At 40.9% G+C, this 14,797-nt stretch overlaps 1 protein-coding gene across 2 annotated transcripts in view; it reads right to left on the minus strand.

Annotated features, from left to right (window-relative positions):
• NTRK2 (neurotrophic receptor tyrosine kinase 2) overlaps positions 1–1,435 on the minus strand; it is a 388,046-nt gene extending 386,611 nt beyond the window's left edge. Inside the window, exons 1-2 of one of the 2 annotated variants that reach the window (XM_065879085.1) lie at positions 1,142–1,435; positions 22–251 (exon numbers count right to left, since the gene is read on the minus strand). The gene's annotated coding sequence lies outside the window, so the exon portion shown is untranslated. Of the gene's footprint in view, positions 1–21; positions 398–1,141 lie in introns of those variants that run through there. The other variant, XM_065879084.1, reaches the window with a different exon arrangement.
• Between the last annotated feature and the right edge of the window lie 13,362 nt (positions 1,436–14,797).

The following is a 14,797-nucleotide window of genomic DNA, read 5'->3' on the forward strand; positions in this document are numbered from 1 at the left end:
GGCACTGTCCGCGCTGCTCACCCGGGCTCTGGCACCTACCGCCCGCCGGCGGCGCCTGGGTCCAGGCTCCTCCTGCCGCTGGGCACGGAGCTCGGAGAGCGCGAGCGAAGGAGCGAGCGAGGCTCCTGCTCCAACCCAATTCCGGGAGCCGCCGCCGCCGCCGCCGCCGCCGCCGCCGCCGCCTCTGCTACTGCTGGTGAAGTGACGTGAGGGCTGACGCAGAGCAGGGGCAGAAACTCCAGAAAATTAGTCTGAAATCCAAAAACACACACGCTCATACACACACAAACCCATAACAACCTCCAGACAAAAGCAACAGGGAGAGGAGGGGAATCTGGGGGCGAGCAGAGAGGAGGGAAGCATCGGTGCCACTGGCCAGAAGCAGACAGCAGCAGCATGTGGGAGTTCACACACGCGCACACCCGCACACAGCCCGGCCGTATAGACGCGCGCGCCTGTGTGTGCTTGTGTGTGCGTGCATTTAGACCCAGGTACCTCTGAGATGAACCGTTGCTCCGCTCTGACACCTCCCAGTCCCTACACACCACGGTCTCTTCTAATAACGCAGTAGAGGCCGTCTCCTTTTTTGAAATGGAAACCGGTCTCGGTTCAGCTCTGAAAAATGCGCTGATTCTTATTATAGGAATCCTCCCTCCCTTCTCCCCCCAGGCTGCATTCTCCTTTCCCATCCTGCCTAAAAGGGAGGACGAGCTATCCTAAAAATAAATAAATATTGTAAACACCAAAACGTGTCCAGCATTGGTAACCAAGGATAACCGCCCCCATTCCGGGCCATCTATTTGGGGATCGGTGTTTTTGGAGGGTCTTCCTGTTTGTGCTTTGGCAGAGGAAGGGGAGTCTCCAAACGCAACTCTAGCTCTCTAAGTGGGTCTTTTTCCTGCTGTTTTCTGGCATCACACGCCCGGGAAACAGAGACATGTGAGGGAAAGGGAGCGCGCCTGACGCGTATTGGGTTCCCTAAATGCGCGGCAGCAACCCTGGCCTGTCCGATGTGTGGCGCCGCGTCATTTTTTCTCATCCTTCAACCTGTCAGGATGAAGCCATTCCCAGATCTTAGCTTCATTCCCCGCGATGCCCACCCCCACGCGGGGCACCCAGAGCCCTTGCTCCCCTGCCGTACCTTGCGCCTTTTCGTGTGTGCGCGGGTGTGCGCGAACGCGTGCCCTGCGCCCGCGCTGCCCGGAGCACGTCATACATCCAGCTACTGAGAAGCCCGGCGCGGGCAGAGCCTCGGGATCTCACTAGGGACAAATGAGGCGATCCGGGAGGGTCGGGTGACAAACCGTAACTGCTCTGCTGGTGCAGTTAAATGATGGCTGCGTGGCATTCGCAAGCCTTGTCTGAGAATCCGTCTTCCCATTTGCGGCTCGGAGAGTCTGTTTTTCCGCAGTCATTTGAAAGGGAACTGGGAAAATGCACCGCAGTGCCTCACACTTCCGAGGGCTCTGGTGCCCCCGCGCGGGAAGAGAGCGCCCGGCACGCTTGGGAGCACCAACCCACTGCCGCGGCCGCGCCGGGCACTGCGCGGGGGGCGCGCTCTGGCTCCAGATGCGCAACCGGCGGCGCCCGACGCGTGCGCGCCCCTGCCCGACTAGAGCTCGGCTATCCAGTCCTCGCCTAGCTTCCGCCCCGGGAAAAGGCGGGCTGCCCTCCGCGCGAAAAAGGGCGACGGGATGGGATCTCATCCAAAAGATAAGAATGGTCACCAATCTGTCCGAAGATGCTTGGGGTGGGAAGGATCGAGAACCCCGAACGTCAAAGTGAATGCTCAGATCTCGGCAACGCCTTAAATATTACAAGGGAACTGAGAGCATTTAGTGGGGCTTTTCGTACAGACCCTGGGCCCTGAGTGTAAGCGGGAATCCTTGCGCAGCATCCAAAAATCTCGTTGCAGGGCGGGAGGACAAGGCCAGTAGGCCTTCCTCTCTCCATCATCACTCGGCTGTGACACGCATTGGATGCTGAATGGCCAGACTGAAGTTCATTTCTAGCTCGGCCCCTGCTGGGTGAGGATGTGCCAAAGTAGGGAAGCCGAGGGCAAAAATGTCTTGGTCCAGGTCATACAATAACGCTCCTCCTCCTGCCTTGCTGATGTCCTTAATGGAGCTGCCCCTGCGGAACACCTGGGGGAAGAGTGTATACACAAATACCCACATCTCTCTCACACCTCCACTCTCATCCCATTTTTCCCAGAAATGGCCCCATTTGCACCCTAGTGGCTGCAAACTGTCAGTGCAACTTCCAAAGGACAGTTTTAGAGTGGTGTGCAGACCAGAAGATTCTAATTATGTTGGGATATCTTTAGAATTTGTATTATAATAGATATATAATACTATTATATTTAGATTCTAAATATGCCCCCACTGAATTTCTCTCACTTAAAATTAAAACTGGCGGCCTCACTTCTAATCACCCTTCCCTTCCTGCCCTGTTTCTTCTATAGTACTTACCATCTTTTAACAGATCATCTACTTATTATATTTACTATTTATTGTATCTCTCCCAGTAGAATGTAAACTGCATGAAAGCAAGGATCTTTATTTTTTCATTAACACATCTCAAGGATGTAGTGGGTATTAAAATATATGTGTGTGTCTAATGAAATAAACTGAAGTTGAGATTCCTCAAATAGGCCATCCACATTCTCACTTTCTTTGTTTTTCTTTTCTTTTCTTTTTTTAAAAATATTTATTTGTTTATTTGTCTGCATCGGGTCTTAGTTGGCACCTGCCAGATCTTCATTGCTGCATGCAATGAAGCAAGCTCTTCCTTGCAGCTCGCTGGGCTGCTCTCTGGTTGTGGCACGTGGGCTTAGTTGCCCCAGGACATGTGGGATCTTAGTTCCCTGACCAGGGATGGAGCCCGTGTCGGGGAGCTAAGAAGGCAGATTCTTAACCCCTGGACCACTAGGGAAGTCCCCACATTCTCACTTTCTTAACCTCTAACCCTGCAAGTCTACCTGAATGATTGTCCCTGGACACCTTCCTTCCTGTCTCCACAATCTTCCCTGTGCTGTGAAAACTCACAGCATTTCTTGAAGCCTGACTTTCTGCCTTCTCTAGTGGCCAGGTATGTTCTGGCACTAGGTCAGGGAAGGCTTCCCTCTGGTTAAGGCTGGTACCTCAACATTTTCATGCACAGTGCCTGAAACACACTGGGCAATCAGTAACTGTTTCTCAACCCATAGAATTATGAATCTATCTCAGTTTAAGACCTACAAGGTATTTCACAGAGATATCACGGATTCTCAGACCATGGCTTTGTAGGTGATAGTGAACATTTTTCAGGTGGACAAAATAAAACAGAGATAATTTTCCCTAGATCATATGAACTCTTCAAGGCAGAGATGGAGACTAAGTATTGCAGACTCTTGCCTGTACTGGACCATGACGTACCTAGAACAATGTTTCTCAAACTATTTTCACCATGGCCTACAGAAAGAAATGCCTTTTATATCACAATCCAAGGCACACATACACATATGCATATGACTAAAAAAAAGTTTCACTAAACAAAACTTATTTTCTCTTAATGCATAGAATACAATGATATTTTGTTTTCTATTTTATACAATTTCATTTTCTAATGCCTGTAATGACACAATAAATTGATTTTAACATTCAATACTGGGTTATTAAAACAGAAACAGAAATACTGCCAGTTTCTGCTTCTGACTAAGATGGAGTAATAGGGAACATTTAACCTCCCAGTCAAACCAACAACACACTGAACAAAACACCTGAAACAACAATTTTCAGGACAGTGGACACAAGACAATGAAGGCTGTGGCTCAGGGTGAGGGAACCCAGGCAGTGTCCAACTCCCTGAGTTAACGAGATATAGCTGAGAGTCCAGGGAAATCAAGGAGGGCAGAGTTCACAAGGACAGAGTAGCATGGAAGAGAGTGATGTAGTGAGAGAGCACCCCAGAGGTCTGCAGAGGGTCCCTCTTAAATATTCAGCAAAGTACTGATTAGCACATGCAGGTAATGAAACTACCTGAGGACAGGGGAAGAAAAGATAAAAGGGAGAAGGGTCAAAGAAACATTCAGAAGGGAAACTGAAAATACCACATATCAGAATTTGTGCTCAATAAAGCTGGAAAAAAAGGCAGAAGTTAAACAAATTTTTTAGAAAAAGAATTTGTGGGATGCCACTAAAGCACCTTCAGGTATTTAGGAGGAATTCTATAGCACTAAATACCCGAAAAGAAGAAACGTTTCTAACCAATGACCTCAATTTCCACCTTAAGAAACCAGAAAAAGGAGAACAAATCAAACACAAAGTAAACAGGAGAGAGGAATGGAAAACAATGCAATAACACAAAAAATAGAAAAACAAGAGAGAAAATCTATGAAACCAAAAGCTGATTCTTTGAGAAGATGAGTAAAATTGATAAACCTCTAGCCAGACTGACCAGAAATGAAAGAGAGAAGACACAAATTATCAATAACAGGAATGAAAGAAATGACAACACTGGAGAGTCTATGGATATTAAAGGAATAATAAGAAAATATTGTGAACAACGCTATGCAGATAAAGCTGGCAATTTAAATGAAATGAGAGATAAAAGCTAACAAAGCTCACTATAGAAGCAATAGGTTACCTGAACAGTCCTGTATCTATGTCAGAAGTTAAATTTATAATTTAAAATCTTCCTATAAGAAAACTCCAGGCCCACATGGCTTCACTGGTGAATTCCACAAAATAATTAAGGAAAAATAAGACCAGAAAATGAAGAGTACCAAAATATACCAGGAAAATGAAGAGGAAGGAACACTTTCCAACTCATTCTGTGAGCCCAGCATTGCCTTGATACCAAAATCAGACAAAGACATTACAGGAAAAGAAAACAACAAAGCAATATCCCTCATGAATATAACTGCTAAAATTCTAAACAAAATTTCATCAAATTGAATCCAGCAAAACACCATACATCCAAAAACATCATGATCAAGCAAATGAATTTTAGTTTAATATTTAAAAATCAATCAATGAAATTTACCATATTTGCAGACTAAAAAGCTAAAAATTATATCACCATTTCAAAAGACACAGAAAAAGTATTTGACCAAGTCCAACATCTATTCCTGAAAACTCTTGGCAAACTAGAAATAAAAGGTAATATCCTCAACTGATAAATAGAATCTACAAAAGAACCCTACAGCTAACATAATGCTTAAAGTGGAAGACAGAATGCTCTTTCCCAAATATCAAAAAGGAGACAAGGATATCCACTTTCACCATTTCTATTCAACATTCTGCTAGAGATTCTAGTGCGTGCAATAAGTCAAGAAATATAAATAAAAACCATCCATATTGGAAAAGAAGAATAAAACTACCTTTATAAACAAACGACATGATCTCCTACATAGAAAATCCAATAGAATCTACAAAAAAGCTATTCATATTAATAAGTGAATTATCAAGTTTGCAGGATGCAAGTTAAACGTTTACAAATTAATTGTATCATATACTAGCAACAAAAAAATAAGGAATTAAAATTTTTAAATAATACTAATTACAATAGCATAAAATATAAAATACTTAGAAATAAAGCACAATATATAAAAGGAAAAATGGATAAATTGGATTTTATAAAAATTAATAATTTCTGCTCTTCAAAACACGCTTTTAAGAGAATGAAAATAAAAGCCCAAAACTGGGAGACATATTTGCAAATCATATATCTAATAAAGGGCTTGTGGAGAGTTTATAAAGAACTCTCAAAACTTAATAATAATAAACAATTTTAAAACTGTGCAAATGATTTCAACCTAAACTTTACCAAAGAAGGTATCCAGGTGGCAAATAAGCACATGAAAAGATGCTCAACATCATTAGTCATTGGGGAAATGCAAATTAAAACTACAAAGAGATACCTACATCTCATTGTAATTTTAGAATGGCTAAAATTAAAAAGCCATTTTTAATGGAGCAACCGGAACTCTCATACACTGCTGGCAGGAGAGTAAAATGACACAACCACTTTGGAAAAGTAGAACAGTTTCTTAAAAATTGAAGCATACACCTACCATGTGACCCAGCCATTCCACTTCTATGAATTTACCGAGGAGATATGTCCACACAGCAACTTAACATGAGTATTCATGCAGCTTTTTTTGTATAGCCAAAAACTGAAACAATTTGAATATTCATCAATAGGTAAATGGATAAACAAATTGTGGCATATCCATACAATGAAATGCCACTCAACAATGAAAAGCAATAAACTATTGATACCTGCAACCATATGGAAGAATCTCAGAATAATTATGCTAAGTGAAAGAAACCAGACAAAAAGAGTATACCCAGTATGATCCCATTTTTATAAATCTATAGAAAATGTAAACTATCATGACATAAAACAAATCAGAGATTGCTAGTGAGGTGCAAGGAGTGGGCAGGGAAGAGCCTGAAGGAGAAATGAAATAGGGACACAAGGAAGTTCAGAGGATGATGAATGTATTCATTATCTTTATTGTGGTGATGGTTTCAATATTATCAAATTGTATGTTTAAATATGTTTAGTTTTTTATACTTCAATTATACCTCTGTAAAGCTATAACATGCTAAAGTACTTTAACTGTGATCTTAAAACTGAATAAAAAATATTTAATAAAAATTTGAAAAAAAAAAAAAGCAAGAAAGAAACACTGTCCTAGATCATCAGCTTCTTGTTCCCACTGAAATGCTATTAGCACCTCCAATTTAAGGAAGCAATTACAAAGTCTGGAAACTTTTTAATAAACTCAGATTCAGTGATGTTCTAATTTTAGAGGGACCTACAATGTAATAGTTTTCACATTTTGAAAAATGTTTCTGGAAACCATCATTCAAAAGATAGTGGCTCACACCTAGAAGAGCCCAAATGGCCATTAATAGTAGAGAAACTCAGTAAATTACAATGCTTCCATTTTTTAACATTACACACCTAATTAAAATGAGTTACAACTATATGCATTGACCTGGAGGCTTGTCCATAGTATATTAAGTGAATAAGGCAAGTCGCATGGTAATATATAGTCTGACCCTACAAAGAAAGCCGATAATGTGCTTTGTGGGTGTGTGCATATGGAGAAAGGCAGAGAATTATTGACACCAAATGTAACATTGGTAACCTAGAAAGATCAGAGAGGTTGTTTGAAGAAAGAGGAAGACAGATCAGAAAACCTGTGAAGTATTTCTTTGGCATTAGTAACCTCCTTACCCATCACATGCCTTTTGTTTTTTTCACCTTTTCCTCTTTTTGCTGCCTCTTTTCCCCTCAGATCCAGTGTTATCCTATTTCTAGAGTCCCTCCCTTTGGTGGAAAGAACTGAATCTAAAGCATGTTTACAACCTAAATAATGTTCACCACTGGATGTTTCACTTTCCCGAGAATATCTGTATGTTAGTAGAGGACACTGGGGAGAAGACATAATCCAAAGGAATTTCAGGTACCACAGCATCCATAAATGGGAAGTGTTTGGGGATGTAGCACCTTCAACACTGGAGCCAGAGGCTGATATTCATGATCAGCCCCACACTCCCTCTCACCCCAATCCCCTCTTTTGCTGTTCAGAAAGTTTCCAAACTGTTTTCAACCTCACACCCTCCAACTCTGAGTTGGGGTCTCACATTTTCCCATCTCTCCCCACATAGTCGGTGAACTCCATGCTGCCCTGTCACCCTGAACCATAGCCACACCCATGATCTCATCCCACTTCCTTCCTTCCCTGTGTCCAAACCTTCCACTTTTAACTCTTAGTCATACACTTAACACACGCTAAGTCAACGGACTTATGGAGATTTTACGAACACCTAAAGGTAAGAGCATATGGAGAATATTTGACAGAGCTCCAGGAAATTGAAGTCATGTATAACTGGATGACCCTGAAATATAAGTTTGAACCATCAGTCTGACTAGGTCTCATGGTAAACTCTAAGTTGTTTTCCTAGTCTATGTCAATAGTCTTATATCAATACCCATACCTGCCCCTGTGTTGTCCTATTTGATCAAGAGCTATCTTATCACACCATCAAAGAACTCTGTTTTTTACAAAGGAATTTACTTATTCCTCAATAAACAGTTATGGTATGTCTTTTCTGTGCCACCCAGCCTAGATTTATTAGGGCAGTCAAGTTCCTGGCTCCAATTCAACTGGCAATTACAATCCATGCAAAGAACAGTGTTTAGAGCCATAAAACCCTTAAAGGTAAAAAGGGAAAAGCATTCAATTATAACAGACCTCTACAGATACTTAACTAAAAGTTCCTCTAACTGAAGTAGCAACCCATTAATAAGTCAACTTAGTGGGTTGTGACGAGGACATTTCTAATGAAATAGACTAGGCTATACTAGAATACAAAACATCCAGGTATATCACACATGTAAAGGTAATATTATTTCATGAAGCTCTCTTTCATTATGCGGTGCACTGGATTGTGTTATGAAGGCATTTCTTACTGTGATTCACAAACAAGTTTGAGATCCACTGGCAAAGTACAATGTCTCAGTCATTTGCAGAAATCCTCTCTACAAGGGGATACAATTCTAAGTCGGCCTGAACACTTCCAGCAACCCTCCCTTATCAGCACGTTAGTAATAAGAACTTTACAGATTATATTAAAGTTAGTCACTAAATTGTCACCAACTCTTTGAGGGAAGTAATTCTCTTATTTGTCATGGTAACCTTGACATCTAACAGAATACCTTGAATGGAGCTCAATATATGTTGGTCGAATTAAAGTTAATCCCATTTTGCACACCTCTAATTACTAGAAAGTTCCATTTTTATGGAAGTCTGTATCTGCATCCCTAATAATTCTCATCCATTGCTCCTTAGTTTTAACCTCTTAGCTGCAAAAGAAAAAACGATGAAACACCTTCTCCATGTCACACCCCTTTCAGTATTCAAATGTAGTGTTCATGTCCTTTTTAAACATCTCCAGGTTCTTTATCCATTTCTTATTACCTGTTTCCAAAGGTTTCAACATCATGGTTGTGATCTTCAACGTCCATAGTTTATGACCAATATCCTTCTAGACCCATGCTGTCCAATATGGTAGCCAGTAGCCTGAGTGGCTGAGTACATGAAATGCGGCTAGTCCAAAATGAAATGTGCTGTAAGTGTAAAATACACACTTAAGAGTAAAGATTTAGTTAAAGAAAAAGAAAAAAAAAAAGAAAGAAAGAAAAGAAGGAAAAATATCTCAAAAAATTTTATATTGATTGATTTTATATTGAAATAATATTCTGAATTTATTAGGTTATGTAAAATATATCAATATATCTTTTATCTGTTTCTTTTTACTCTTTTGGTGTGGAAATTTTTATTTACTTTTGTTTTTAAGTTATCAACTCAACATTTATCCTTCCTAAAAACCCCATTGCTGTTATCTTTGAATCAATGACCCAGATCATTGAGTTTTTTTGAGTCTTACAAAATTTGAATCTTCCATCCAACAACCCCATTGTTCTTCCTATATTTTTTCACCTGCAGTTTTAATATATATGCTTTTCATGCATCCATTTAAATCACTGATAAAAATTATTCAACATGACAGGTCCAGACATTCAACTAGAGACATTATCTAGGCTGACATTCATTCCTTAACTAGTTAATTCATCTTTACATTGAGTGTGTCTATTTAACCAGCTAAGAATTCACCAAACTGAATTCCATCTGATGTCTCCCTTGACCCTTGGCCTGAGCCACCTATGTGCCACACACTCAATTGCATAAAGACCAAGCTAGTATTGCCCACTAGTCTACTACTAGTTCTTTGTTTGGGGGAAGAGGGTGTTGTTGTTTTGTTTGTGGTTTGGGGGTTTTTTTTTGTTTTTTTTTTTTCAATCCCCTTGAACTCATCTCTCATGCCAACTCCAGATCTGTCCTCATTCTAACCTGATGTCAAACAAGTACTCATATGGCTTTGTGACCTATACCTCCATTTCTTCCTTTGGTCCCTTTTCATCCTTATACCCTGTTTCTCCAATATTAAAATATCAGCTTCTTCAAATGAATTTGTCTTGACTGCCCTCTCAGTACTTGTGGCACTGGGCTGTCTTGGATAGTAATTCCTCCTTCATAGCTTAGGCTTGTGAAACCCAGCTATGGCACCTGGCCAGTTATACAATCATTCCCCTTCCCCTGATGTGGAAAGACACATTTCTTCAAGAGAAGAAGAGTAGAGTAGACAAGGGAGGATTGGTCTGAGAAACAGAATGAACAGTAATTTAGGTACATTCTGGAACCCACTTTTGGTCCTTTTTGGATAACTGAGGCATTTTCTATTCTTTTCTTCAATGTACCATCTCTCCCCAAGTATTACCATCTGTTGTTCCTTGATGACATAAATAAGTCCAGTAATGACCTTTATCATCTTTGCAGCTGTTTAAAATGTTACATTAAAAATGTTATGTCTCTTTCAGGTCTCACTTTGCTAAGATGTCAAATTCTTGTTAACCATATTACCTCTACCATTTCCAATGTACAGATCCTTTTTCTCACCAGAGAACACAGAATAAGAGGTGAATAATACTGTGTTGTTTCTATGATCTGTCTCACCATCTGCCCCAGCTCTGAGCTTGTCTCTTCATTCTTCCTCTTTGTACTCTAAGCCTGGTTCCAACAGCTCTTTTTTGTTGCTCTCTGTATTTTTTTACAACCTTAATGCATTCTGGGCTTCAAGTCCTTCTGCTACTGTTCTCACAGATTTGTGAAGCTCTATTGTGTTCAAAACTTGGCTATATACCTCACCTTCCAACTTGTTTCACACCAAAATCCACAGCCTAGTTACCTAAGGTCTCATTTCTTACTCATGGGGATCATTCATGCCTATGTGGTCAGAATTTTATATTTTAGAGCTTCCCTTCTCTCTCAAATTAATATTCTCTTATGGAGTCAGCTAGTCGAAGAATTTTATCTCTTTTTCCTCAGAAAAAGAAAAGAAAAAAGTATTCTCTGAAGTCTAGGATACATAACAGTCTTCTCAACAGCCCATACCTAGCCAGTATGATCTCTAGTGCTGCAACCAGGGCAATCTTGTGGGTTTCCATGGGCTTGTCATGAGTGACCTTCCCTCCCCATCCACTGAGTCCTAGGAACCCCTATAATAACCAAGCAACATTTCCTCAGGACCAGGACAATGGTATTATCCATGACTGAAGTGGAAGCATCCTAACAGAAAAGAGGAACAACGGGGCAGAATCAGGCTGAACCAGGGTTGTCTGACACTCCTTTCCAATTAGAGATGCTCTTTGTGAGGCTGAAACTTTGTGCTGTGCTTCGTCTTAATAAGAGAGGCCCCTCATTCCTGTGCCCATGTCTCCTCTTCCAAAGTTGTAATTTCAACTAACAGAGATGGGAAACACCTGTGTTGGAAGCTTATATCCCTAAGGTTTTCCATTTCTGTAATAGGTAGGGTAGAAGTTAACCTGCTTTGATAAAGAGACCCCTGAATACAGTAGCTCAAACAAGTAGGAAATTTATTTCTTTCTCATGTCACAGTTCAGAAAGAATGCACATTCCAAGAAGGACTCATGTACCTGTTCCATGGGCTTATCCACAGACTCGGACTCCTTCTATCTTGCTCCTCGGTCATTTTCCCAGGGTGTGTCCTCATATACTGATTCACCAGCCTGTAAGAAGGAAAGAGGACAAGAAATGGAGGGCAAATAACTTCCTTCTGAGGAAATGATGTGGAAGTTGTACATCACTTCCACTTACATTTCTCTGGTAAGAACTTAGCCAAGTGGCCATTCTTTTACTGCAAAACAGGTTGGGAAATATAGCCATTTAACTGCATCTGACCAAATGTTCTGAGAAATTTGAAGCAGAGGGTTCTATTACTCAGGAGAAGAAAAGAAGAATGGACACTGGGAACCAATTAACAGCATTTACCATCATTTCCTAAACAGAACTTCAGTAAGATATTGTCTAGATTTTTCCTGACTACATAATCTTTAACTTAAAGCAGAATTAAACGGATAACTTGAACTTCAGGTGACACCTTGACACATTCCCTTTCGGTCCCTGAAGAAAAACCATCTTTCTACCACATTGCTCCCTCAAGTCAGCTCTAAAAGTCAGCATTTTACACAGGACTTCTTAATAAATATAAGCATAATACTGTGAGTGGCAAGCACTACTGCCTTAATTTTCATTTCTGAGGATAGCTCTAAATTTTGACCATTATTCTAAAAAAACAAAATCTATAGGGAAAATAACTTGTTTGTGTCTGTTCTTTCCAGTAGCTTTAACTGAAGCTTTTTCTCCTTATCAAAAAAACAAAAAAGAGTGAGCTGACATAGAAGAAGTCTATCCACAGCGTCTCACAATATTCTCATCTTTGCTATAGAAATCATTAGGCTTGAGTTTTGTTTCTCAACTACGCCACTTAGTAGTTTGCGTGGTGCTTTTGGGAAAATAATTTACCTATCCTAAGCCTCAAGTTTACCTATCTGTAAAATGAGTATGGCAGTTTGGAAGCTGGACTGTGGATTCTTTGATACCACTCCAGCTGAGAAGTAGACTCCATATCCCCTCCCCTGAATCTGGGCAGGCTTGTGACTGCCTCAACTAATATAAAGTAGGAAAGGAATCACTATGTGATTTCTGAGGCTCGGTAACCAAAGGAGATGCAACTTCTGATTCTTGCTATATAAGACTTGTTCTTGGAATCCCGAATCACCATGTAAGAAGCCCAACTACCCCGAGGCTACCGTGATGGAAAATATCTCTGTCGACAGTCCCAGCTACACTCAGCCTTCCAGACATACCTAGACCCCATCCAGACCCCATTCATAAAATCATGAAATGAACCCTCTTGGACCCTCCAGACCAATCTGTCCACCAACGGAATACCACTGAGTGAATTATGTTGATGCCACTAGGAACAGAGGAATTAGCTGACCCTGCCTGAATTCCTACCCCACAGAACTGTGAAGCAGGGTAAAATGTTGTTGTTTTAAACCACTAAGTTTTGGGTAGTTTTGCTACACGGCAATGGATAGCCGAAATCATAAGGAAGTAGATACCCTCAATAGTCCCTTTCTGCACTGATATTCTAGGATTTTATGAGAAAGAAATGGAGGTACAGCTACCTTATTTTCACTGGGCACTAAATCTTCTCCATGTCTCTTATACTTCTCTTTGCAGATCCTTACCACTATTACATAATTAATTAATTAGCTGTCCATCTGTAAAGTAACTGGTCTCCAGCAAACAGATAATTTCTGTAATGATACAAACAATAATATTTGGTTTTTGCTTGTGAAAGTGATATTTCCTATACCCTGGAACTTTTGAAGGCACTCTGAGACTTCCTTACAACCAGCAATATCTACAAGCCAGTGGAGAGCTACCCACATCAGTTCTCATACCCTGATTTCGAGGGAGATATTTGGGAATGGTGGTTCCTTAGCCGTCAGAACTTCGATTCTCTTAATTGACAGACACTGCTTAGCACTGGAAATATAAAGAGAAATAAGACATAATCCCTGTCTTCGAAGCACTTTTAGTCCTATAGGAAGATGTACAAAGCAGATCTTTTCAATTTACATGATGTAAGACTGAAGGCATGTGCTGGGAGCTATAGGAAACAAAAGAGAAACAGAGATCTCCATCAGAGATGCAGCTAAGGTTTCAGGGAGGCAATGAAAAAATGACCCTTGAACTGAGTCTTAAAGGATGCACTTGAATTCTCCAGCAGAAATGACCAGGAGGATGATGTGAGTAAGTGCCAGGAGGCCAGAAGCAGCATGGCCTGTGTGTGGGACCACACGCTGCTTGAGTGGTGGTCACCGCCTACACCTTTCCTCTACTCTACTCACAAAATTAGCACCAACTGTCTATGCTGGCCTCTTACCCCAAGACTAAACTCTAAGAAAACTTGGTGACTGCTTTCTTACCACTTCCTTTTGCTCTAATCAGAGTCTGCCCTATGACCGGTCTACCCTCAGCAAAGCAACAGCATCTCTGAAGGGTGTTTGTTGGTTCCTGCCAAGACCTGCATCGGACAGGCCCTGAAACTTTTGTTCTTCTTCTTTCCTTCTACTGAAAGACCCTAGCCCTTGGTTTTATATGACCTTAGAACTATTCAGTGCTAAGTCTGATGAATAGAAACCCTTACAGACACAAAGTCCGTATCATAATTGCACTTCTGAAGTCATCCCAGAAAAAAAAAAAAAAACAGATTTTTCTGTAGAACAAAATCTACCTCTTCTTGAGAGTCTGTTTTTCACCTATGTGGTAAAAGGACTTTCATATTGACTGACCTCATGCCTTATAATTACCTCTTTTCTGTCAGAAGTCTTGGAGATTCTGCAAGGCCCTTTATAGAAACTGCAGCTTTGGCCTTTCCTCTATTGCCCTTTTAAAGTTTCAGTATACCTTCTCTACTGTTGGAAGACTTCTCCTGTGCACAGGGTAAGATTTCTTGTGGATTAAGAGAGAGGGTCCTGGAGATGGGAGATGCTCTCCTACCTCCAGCTCTTCTTACCCTCACAAGTGAGCTGAGCAGAAGAGAAGATTCTGTCCCCAAAGGATATTTCAATTTCTCAGGGTAGATAAAGCTACTTCTGGGTTTTCCGTACTCCAGGATATTTCTAATAATCTTCACACAGGGTTATCAGATCCATAAAACACAACCAAAAAAGCAATATTTTTAAACTTCAACTTGAAACATTTTGTCACTTGGTACTTTTAGATTAAGAGGGGACATCCTGAGAGCCATCCCCAGTAATCTTACGACCCCAAAGATGTTATCGGCCACTGCCTTTTGTTGTTTCT

The sequence above is a fragment of the Phocoena phocoena genome, chromosome 6 (assembly GCF_963924675.1).
Source record: "Phocoena phocoena chromosome 6, mPhoPho1.1, whole genome shotgun sequence".
In the NCBI taxonomy this organism is placed as follows: domain Eukaryota; kingdom Metazoa; phylum Chordata; class Mammalia; order Artiodactyla; family Phocoenidae; genus Phocoena; species Phocoena phocoena.